Here is a 10,368-nt window from a genome sequence, read left to right as displayed (position 1 = left end):
GGTGATCAACACCAGGCGCTCCGCTTTGTTTTTGCCAATTGCCAAAGCACAAAAGATCAAATCCATCGCGACGCGTGTGTTCAACAGCAGATCATAGACCCTGATGGAGCTGGCCAGCCTTTTGGGACTCATGATACAATGGGGTCGAATGCATGCGAGAGCGTTACAGATGTTCTTACGACCACATCAACTGAGCATTATACAAAAGAAGGTGCTCAATCTTCAGGTACCCTTCAAGGTCAAGCAAAGCCTGCACTGGTGGACAGACTGCAACAACCTGACGGCCGGGAAGATGTATTACATACCCCAATTCTTGGAACTTTTCTCCGATGCTAGCCTTACAGGATGGGGAGCAATGCTACAGGGTGTTCCAGTCCAAGGCGTGTGGTCATCGGACGAAGCCTTGCTTCCGATCAACTTGCTGGAGTTACGAGCAGTTCATCTAGCTCTACTTCATTTCTCTTCGCGACTACAGGGACAACATGTGCTGGTGAGGACAGACAATATTGCGGCGAAGGCTCACCTCAACAAACAGGGAGGGTCTCGATCTTGCCGGTTGCACAAGGAGGCCATGAAGATCCTACTCTGGGCAGAGAAGAACATTGCGTCTCTGAGAGCGGAGCACATCAGGGGAATAGAAAATGTACAGGCGGACTGGCTCAGCAGACAGGCATTGCAGGAGGGAGAATGGGCTCTCCACCCGGACCTCTTCTCCACAATAGTGGAACAATTTGGTCACCCGATATTGGACCTATTTGCAGCCCCAACCAATCACAAACTGCCGAGGTATTACACCAGGTACTTTCATCAGAATGCAGAAGCGACAGACGCACTCACAACACAGTGGCCCGCAGGTCTATTATACGCGTTTCCGCCGTTCATCCTGATCTCCAGGACTCTGTGCAGAATCAAAGAACTGAGGGCGGAGGTCATTCTGGTGGCCCCACGGTGGGCGAGACGTCCGTGGTTTTCTATGATACAGAAGATGTCCATTCTACCTCCTCTGATCCTACCAGTATCTCCAGACATGATATTCCGGGGTCCAGTTTGGCATCCGGATCCAGCATGGCTCTCCTTGACCGCGTATAACAACAATACAATTGTTAGTTTAGTCTCATACTAGTGTACATTTAATACAAAACATATCACAATGAAAAACAATTACAAACTGTTAGAAACAAGAGAGACAAAAATGTCCTGTATAACTTTCCAGATCTATGTGTATAGATCACAAGGTCCCAGATGTATTACGTCCCTCGTTGTGTGAAGGAAGCCACTTTAAGAAACACGTGGAATGTACTGATGTGGTAGTTTAAATTGGGCTCTTGCCAAATCCCAGCGGAGGCATTTGTTAGCAGCTTTCACTTTGAAGGGCAGGTTTACCTCCTATTAAATAGATGCCAGCTTTGTAAAAATTTCCGGGTAAATGTAAATGTTTGATATAATACAATTACAAACTAAAAATGGAAACTTTTAGAAATTATGAAAGGATTACCTTGCTTCTTACAGTGGCTTCCCTTTAGAATCAACAGATCTGGAGAAACTTAACAGTTCTTCACTTGAGGAGGAGAAGTGGTAGGATGATCTATGTGCCATGTGATATATTTGTCAGTAAGATATACATTTATCGATATGGTTCTACATATTTACTGTATCTTATTGATCTGATGAAGTCTTCTAGGACGCAACAAGGGATGTAATACATCTGGGACCTTGTAATCTATACACACAAATCTGGAAAGTTATACTGGACATTTTTGACTCTCTCTTGTTTCTGACAGAGTTTGTAACTCGTTTTCATTGTAATTTGTATTAAATGTACACTAGTATGAGTCGAACTTAACAACTGTATTTGTATGTGTATGTATATCTACTGTTCCACATTAAAGCCATTCCATTCACTGAGGGAACGGAGGAGGCATCCCGCATCCTCCAAATATAGGCAAAGATCCCGGGCTACGCCAGTGGTGTGCAGCTGGCAGCAGGCCAAAGCTGGTCTATTGGTGAGTGCTACTTGGCCTGATGGTTAACCATCTCTCCTGAAACCTGCTATCTTTGGCCAGGATTAAGCTTCCTCTTGGCTACTGCTCTTGCCATTGGAAGGAAAGGTAAATAATCTGAAGCCCTTAGGCAATAGTGCCCACATGTTTTCTGAAACTGCTCTGGAGGAAAGGCAGTCCCCTGGTATAGGACTCCACCAGTTGTGAATCCATGAAGGATGGGAACGACCATTGGACACTTACCGTGAGTGGTCCTTCTCCTCTGAGGACAGGAGGACATCTGGGCCCTCCCACTGTCATCTTTCTTCCTGTTTTTACTATTCTTGTTCACTTTTTTTTCATATTCCGTGCTGAGAATTTCTTCCTGTTCTGCACTCTCCCATTATGGGTCGATTCTTTCCTCTCTATCTTAGTTACAGGATAGAGTGATTATTCAATTGATATAATTGTTCACAGTTATGTTTTTTATAGGGCAAGGTTAGTTTTTCAGGCTGCAAGACTGCTTTCAGAGTCCCAGAACTGGAGATGGGATATTCCAAAGGCACCAACAGGGGGGGGGGAATCTACTTCCTGCCTCCCTATTGGCACGGTGGGAATAACCCATGCAGATGTCCTCCTGTCCTCAGAGGAGAAGGACCACGCACGGTAAGTGTCCAATGGTCGTTCCAGTGTAACATCTGTAATATTGCAATGGCAGCTGCTGCTTATAAGAGGCTAGGGTGCCTCTCCCCCTTCTTGGTGAGTAACCAGGAGAAATTATTTCACAAGTTGTTGTGAAAACTTTTACCAGAAATATGGTTGGCTTTGTTACCACATAAGTTGGTGCTACATTGGCCCAAAGGCCTGTCCTGCTGATGACTTTGGTTGTGTGTGCAGTTCTTAAATGAGATCCTAAGGTGATGCCATTGTGCGAACATTTTTCAAAACTAACGGAAACTGACAAGAGGTATGTTAGGTTAACTAGAAACTCAGGTCAACAGAAAATACGCTATAAAGCTTATATTATGAACTGTGCTTCATTTGAGAAAAAGTTTTTTCCCCATGTGTTCTTCAGGGTGGACTGCGTTACATGAAGCCAGTTTAGGTGGGTTTTTTGAAGCTACAACTGAACTTTTAAAAGCAGGTGCTGATGTTAACTGTAAAGGATATGAACAAGTAACACCATTACATGATGCAGTTAAAGAGGGTAACTACAAGGTAACGTTTCTATATTTGAAAATGAAGTGCCATTTGTATTGTATAGAAGTGTTTTTCATTGCATTCATGGAAGTGCAATGTATATCATTACTTACACTTGCCATGATTAGTGACATAAAGCCAGACTGAACATTAGCACTATTAATCTGTATTGCTTTTAAAACTCACTCCATCATTGTTGCTTCTTACTAATGCCCTGACCATTATAAGCTGTTTTTCTGTGGAAATGAATGTTAAATATAGGAATCATTCCCCAGCCCTGCTGTTAACTTACCTTTACTGGTATTGTCAGTGAGAAGGGGTCCTGAGACGTTCTCAGTTACTATTCCTCACCAGTGCTCAAGGTCTGCAACTTATCCATGGTCTTACCTTGTGTGGTCAGAAATAAATGTTTCTGTGCAGGTGGCCCACTTTCCAGTTCGGCTTAAATTCATTCTAGTGTAGCCTGAATGTAGGGAAGTTATCTTGCATCTCCTAGCCTGGAGGAGCTGCTGTCTTTGGTTTTTTTACATTTACTTAGGAAAATGCTTTCAGTCTGGGCAGTGACATATGCAAACTGTTAAAAGGATTATTGACAAAATGCTGAGACTCTTGGTGCATGTTTGGAAGAGGTACGGAGGGAGTTTGTTGAAGGAAATACAACTTAAGTAGGCACAGTAATATGAATACATCAATAATACTCAGCCCTAGAATGCTTATATTTAGATACACACGGCACAATATGCATGAGCATTTGGGATATTTGCATTACTCAAGAAGGGGAGGCAAGGGGCCAAGACAGTAGAACAAGAGGGTAATGCAGCCTTATCCATACAGGTTCAAGGCATGTGTGATTACTGAGGCAAGGTTCCCAAATGTCTGGGCAGTCAATAATCCAAGCAGGGGCACATGGTGGGGTGGTCAGAGCTGGTTAGCTTAGTACTTGAAGACAGAGTTCCTTGTGGGCAGGTGCAGGGGCAAGTAAAATCACAGCAGGTTTTGGTGTGTTTAAGTACTGTTCCTTAGTTTTGTTGTTGTTCAGTCGCACAGTCGAGTCCGACTCTTCGCGACCCCATGGATCATCTCCCGCCAGGCCCTCCTGTCTTCCGCCGTCCTCTGAAGTTGGCTCAATTTCCTTAGTTTAGCAGAGTACAATTTGTGAACAGGTTCTGGCTTCACTGTGGACCAGAAGCTTAAGTTCAAAACTGAAGATTATTTTGTAGCCTAGCCTGGGGACCAGGGAGCATGTCAGATGAGTTAACAGCTGGGCCACCAGACTGGCCAAAATGATGAAGAGGGGTGGTCCAGGGTCCTCAGAATATTTCCAAATGAGGAAGTGGTGGGAGGAGTTGTGTTTGTAGGCAGTCTTAGTTAACTTTGTTGAGCTGGGTGGTTGGGTGGGAAGTTGAAACCACCCCACATTGGACCAACCTGAACCTGTTAACAGATAATGCTACTGTGAATGTAAGTCTGTCTTTTTTTTTGGCAGGAGTGCAGCAAGATTCCTTATGTCTAGATGTATCTTTAAGAACTAGATAGGACCTGATTCATTATTTGAGGGCTAGGGAAAGTTGAGGGCTTGGTTTCTGTCTGAAATGCTGTTACCTTCATTGAGCATGATAAGATCAATGTGAGGTGATGCCTGATCCTGTCCTCATTCTGCTGGCTCAGCCTTTATCTCAGAAATAGCTCAAAGCTTGTTTTCTGTGTCTCTTTTGACTGTCAAAGAGGAGCTCTTCTTAGTAGCCAAAGTCTAAGGATGGAGGCCACATAGCAACAACATTCTGGGCACTTGAGCTCCAGGAAGGGTAAGAACGCGTATTCCTAACAGTTCAGTTTGATGTAGTGGTTAGGAGCACAGACTCTAATCTGGGAAAACCAGGTTTGATTCCCCACCCCTCCACATGAAGCTGCTGGAGTTATCTCAAGAGCAGTTTTCTCAGAGCTCTTTCAGCCCCACCTACGTCACAGGGTGTCTGTTGTGGAGAGGGGAAGGAGCCTCTCTGAGACTCCAAGTGAAGGGCAGGGTATAAATCCAATCTCCTCCTCCTTCTGTATTCCCCTGTTTACTGTTGTTATAATAAAACAGAGTAATTGACCTGCATGAAGCATGACTGTGTGGCAACAGGAAATTGGATGATATGGGATATTGGAGTAATAATAAGTAGGCACTAGCCATCAGTCAAAGGCTCATGGGAGAGGTGTGGCTGGATGAGATAAAAGGAACTGTACAAAATTACAGGCTTCCAGAAGTATGTAAGAGTCAGGCAGTTAATTAGGTAGGGAATCTGGCCCATGTACCACTCCTTCTGACAGGCTCTTCCATTGCACTCTCTGAAGTATGCCTTTGTTTGTGGAACTCCTCCTAGCCTGTCCTAAGATTCAGGGTTTAAATCGAGACTTTTGTTCATGCTAAATTGGTACTGTTCCAGTAAGTTATATTGCCATGTAAAATCTGCGCAGTCCAAATCTGTACATCGGGGTCTCTGGCTTTGCCTCCTCCCCCCAAGATTACAAAGGCCCTATCATAGAATCATAGAGTTGGAAGTGTCATAGAGGCCATCTAGTCTAACCCCCTGCATATGTCTTGTCTGTCTCTGAGATTATAGGGTTAGAGAGTTGCTCTGTGGAATGTGAGGTCTGTATTATGGGCAAAATGTCTCCTTGCCATGGCAGCGGCAAGCAGCATGGAAATAGCATCAATAAACCCTCATTCCCATGCTGCTTGCTGATGCCATCATCCCAACTCCCAGGCCTCCTGTTTTCTTCCTTTCACACATACACAAAAGCACAGACACCATGGTGATTGTGCTGCCCGTATCTTCTGCAGGCCTGAAACCCCTCTTTCCCCTCATGGTTCCTTCCCCTACTGAGCCGCACTGTAACGTCACAGTGCAGCTTGTTGGGGAAAGTGAAAATGCCCTTTAAAGGGCTCTGATGGGGGAGAAAAGAGTCCTGCCATATTCCATCTTTAAAGTAGAGCATAGCTCCACGCCCTTCCCCATAGTGGGGATGAAGAGAGTATCCACACTGGTTTCCCTTTAAACCATAAAAAGCTTTGTTTCCCCCCCCTAGGGCTTAAAGGTGGAATCCCTGTGAATAAAAACTGAGGAAAAAAGGGGGGGGGACTCAACCCAAGATATGGCAGTGATATATGAAGGTCACGCTAACAGAATAAATTATTATAAAAATACAAATATTTATTATGGTGTAAAGGTAAAGGTTTCCCTTGCTTGAGAGCCAGTCGAACCCGACTCTAGAGTTGCGGTGCTCATCTCCGTTTCCAAGCCGAAGAGCCAGCACTGTCTGAAGACATTTCCATGGTCATGTGGCCGGCATGACTAAACGCCAAGGCGCATAGAATGCTGTTACCTTCCCACCGAAGCAGTACCTATTTACTTGCAATTTCTTGCTTTCGAACTGCTAGGTTGGCAGGAGCTGGAACCAGAGACGGGAGCTCACTCTGTCATGCGGCACTCATGATGTTCCAGCTTGCAGTTCAGCCTCTTAACCACTTGAGCTACCGCAGCTCCTTCTTATTATGGTGTAAGGTAAAGGTAAAGGTTCCCTTGCTCGAAAGCCAGTCGAGTCCGACTCTAGGGTTGCGGTGCTCATCTCCGTTTCAAAGCCGAAGAGCCAGCGCTGTCCGAAGACATTTCCATGGTCATGTGGCCAGCATGACTAAACACCAAGGTGCACGGAACGCTGTTACCTTCCCACCGAAGTGGTACCTATTTATCTACTTGCAATTTCTTGCTTTCGAACTGCTAGGTTGGCAGGAGCTGGAACTAGAGACGGGAGCTCACTCCATCATGCGGCACCCGGGTCTTGAACTGCTGAACTACTGACCTTCCACAGCCTGCAGTTCAGTGTCTTAACCACTTGAGCCACCGCAGCTCCTTATTATGGTGTACACATTAGTAAAAGATAAAATAGGTTAAAAGAAATTATCCAAATATCAGACTCTTAAAACTTTTTACACAAAGAAATGAAAGTTTTACATATACAATTGATGGGTATATCATGACCAGTAAACCTTACACATTTTGGCCCCATAGGCAGGGGTGTCGAACTCATTTGTTATGAGGGCCGGATCTGACATAAATAAGACCTTGTTGCTCATAAAAGGTAATGCCAGGTAGTGGAGATATAAACTTTATAAAGGACACAGACAATCACAATTAAAGATTTTTTAAAACTTTAAATAACACACTTCCAATGAATTCAACACCTCTACCTTAGGGCCTTCCTCAGTGGTCAATATTACTATTGTAAAACAACACACATCCAGAAATAAATATATGAACAAAGATTTTCTTTAGAGCCAGGTGTTGCTTTCTCATGTGATGTGCAGTTGCTAAAAGTTTACTTAGTAGGTCATGGATAATCTCTTATGGTAACTGCACATGCTCTCCAAATTGTTCTGGTAACAAATATCTAATGTGTCTGGATGTGTGTCTCTTCCATCAAAGGTAGTAATTGCACATCACGTGAGAAAGCAACACCTGGCTCTAAAGAAAATCTTTGTTCATGTATTTATTTCTAGTACTGATTATAAAACATTCCTTCAAAATAGGGCTCAGAGGTTAAGATGCTGAGTTGCAGACCGGAAGATCGGCAGCTTGGCAATTCAAAACCCTAGTGCCACGTGACGAAGTGAGCTCCTGTCTCTGGCCCCAGCTTCCACTAACCTAGCAGTTTGAAAGCAAGAAATTGCAAGTAAATAAATAGGTACCACTTCGGTGGGAAGGTAACAGCGTTCCGTGCGCCTTGGTATTTAGTCATGCCGGCCACAGGACCACAGCCGCTAAAGAGAAACCTAGTGTCACGGTAGAGCCAGGGAGACAGGCAGACAGGGGGAGTCACAATACAAGCCCAAAGGTCAGCTGGGAGAGCAGTCAGCAGAGCATTAAACAAGTCCCAAAACACCAGACAAAGCCGTAGTCAAACGTACCAGAGGTCAGAGTACAGGGAGCAAAGCCGAGGGCGTGGTCAGGTGCAAAGCTGGAAGGCAGGAGCCAGAGCAGTCCATACACAAGCCGAGTCCAAAAAGCCTATGTGCGAAGTCCGTGCTGCTGTTAAAACTCAGGGCTCAAGGATCTCCGCCCTCTTGAACGTGCTTCTTTTCGTCGGCTAGCGAGCTCCTGACGTCTCTGATCCCTAAACCTACTTACAGGTGGGGGAGATGCAGGTGGTGAGCTGCTTATGGCCTGCTCAATCCCAGGTGCAAACCGTCCTGTAGTTCACTCAGATTGCTGTGTATCCTCCTCAGTACTTACAGTAGGTGCAAATCCTGATGCTTCTTCAGCTCTTAAAGGCACTGAATCCTCCCCTCTTAGGCTGTCAGGAGCTGGCTCTGGGGCTGAGTCAAGGACAGACATGACAACACCCCCCCCACACACACAGTGTTCCCTCTAAGCTGAGTCAGTGTGAGCTAGCTCATAGTTTTTTAGCCTCCGGTTTACACCTTTTTGTCTTAGCTTAGGAAGGATGGCTCTGGAGCAAACTAATTTCTACAGCTGCCCAATCACTCACTCACAACTTTAAGGCCGGGAGCTCACAAAGTAGGATTTTTGCTCACAAGACTCCACAGCGTAGAGGGAGCACTGCCCCCACACCCCCACGAAAGCAAAATTTTTGGCCACGTGTCCAGGGTTGAGCATCAAACTCCCTCCCAGCTGAACTTGGCAGGGCCATGGTGGGATGTGGTGTCGCACACAAGCGGAGGGTCTTCTCTCGACGCCCCCGGCTTTGATGCATTTTTCTTTAAACTCTGGTCAGCGGTGAATAGTCAGACATCGGGCGGCTGCTCATGAAAGCAACCCTTGTTTTCCAGGGGAGGACGGAGGGGTGGGAGGAAGGGGCCCCGGCCTCACAGACATTGTGCTGTGTGTTGTTGTTGCTGTTTTTTCTAAAGTGAATGAGTCACTCGGGCCAGGCCCGCTTTGAATGATTAGTGAAATCTGTTGAGAGATGAGCAGCATCCTTTGGAGAGATAAAAAGACAGCAAAGCAGCGTTTCCTCTTTTAATTTGGGTGTCTCTTATCAGCCAGTCTCCCTCCTCCCCCCCACGACACAAAAATGCATGCCACAGCATTCCAACCGCCCCGCCCCACCTCACCCCCATGTGCAGAGAGTACTCCCCAAGCCAACGGGTAAATCTTTGTTCGAACAGGAAATATCGGGCTGTCGCGTCATCATCTTATTTTCCTTGGTACAAGTGTATGATTTGATGATTTGTTTAAACGGAACCTTCCAAAAATAAAATGAGGTGTTTTCCTTTTTAATCAGATTTTTTTTAGAATTTCAGTTGGGTTAACCGTGAACCAGTTTATAGAGTCTCTCTTTTTAAACGGTCTGGGTTTAGGTAAAGCCTACGCTTTTGGTCGCCCAAATGGAATCTTAAACTTCTGACAGTCCCCCAACCAGAGGCTGCTTTCCTGTGTGAAAACAAGGCGTTGCGGGGGTGGTGTGGTGGTGACCCCTGCCTTCCCAGGGGAAGCACTGCCAGTGGCACAAGAAGCCACATCTTATGGCGGGGCCAAGCACTAGCGAGTCCCTGCATAGACGGCTTCAAAAGGGAATTAGAGAAGCATATGGAGCAGAGGTCCATCAGTGGCTATTAGCCACAAGGTATAGATAGGGGCTCTGGGGCAAGTGATGCTCTGTCATCTTGGTGCTTGGGGGGGGGGCAACAGTGGGAGGGCTTCTAATGTCCTGGCCCCACTGGTGGACCTCCTGATGGCACCTGGTATTTCTGGCCACTGTGTGATACAGAGTGTTGGACTGGATGGGCCTTTGGCCTGATCCAACATTGGCGTCTCTTATGTTCTTATCTCATCCATGGGACCCAGGTGGGCAGTCTTGGTCCTTCTCTTTCATGCCATCCCCTCTGCTCCGATTTGTTCTCACACCAAAAAGTGCACAGCAAGGACATTTCCTTCCCTTTCTGCGGCCTACTCGTTGCGCTCCCTTGCTTCTGGAAGGATCTGGACACTTAGAAGCGAACGCCAGGCCTTTTGATTTGGAAGGGACGTTCCATTTCGCTCCGTGGAATTTATGTCTAAATAAGGGCCCAGAGCAGATGTTGACATGAACAGTTTTAAGGAAGCAGCAGCTGGTGTGTTGTGTGTAGGGGGGGGATTCAAGGGCACAGCATGGGATATAGAGATGTTTTCCTCACATGGGGCCA

The sequence above is a fragment of the Gekko japonicus genome, unplaced genomic scaffold (genome assembly GCF_001447785.1).
Source record: "Gekko japonicus isolate JY-2015 unplaced genomic scaffold, Gekko_japonicus_V1.1 scaffold412, whole genome shotgun sequence".
NCBI classification, from domain to species: domain Eukaryota; kingdom Metazoa; phylum Chordata; class Lepidosauria; order Squamata; family Gekkonidae; genus Gekko; species Gekko japonicus.
Note: the sequence above shows the minus strand (reverse complement) of the source record.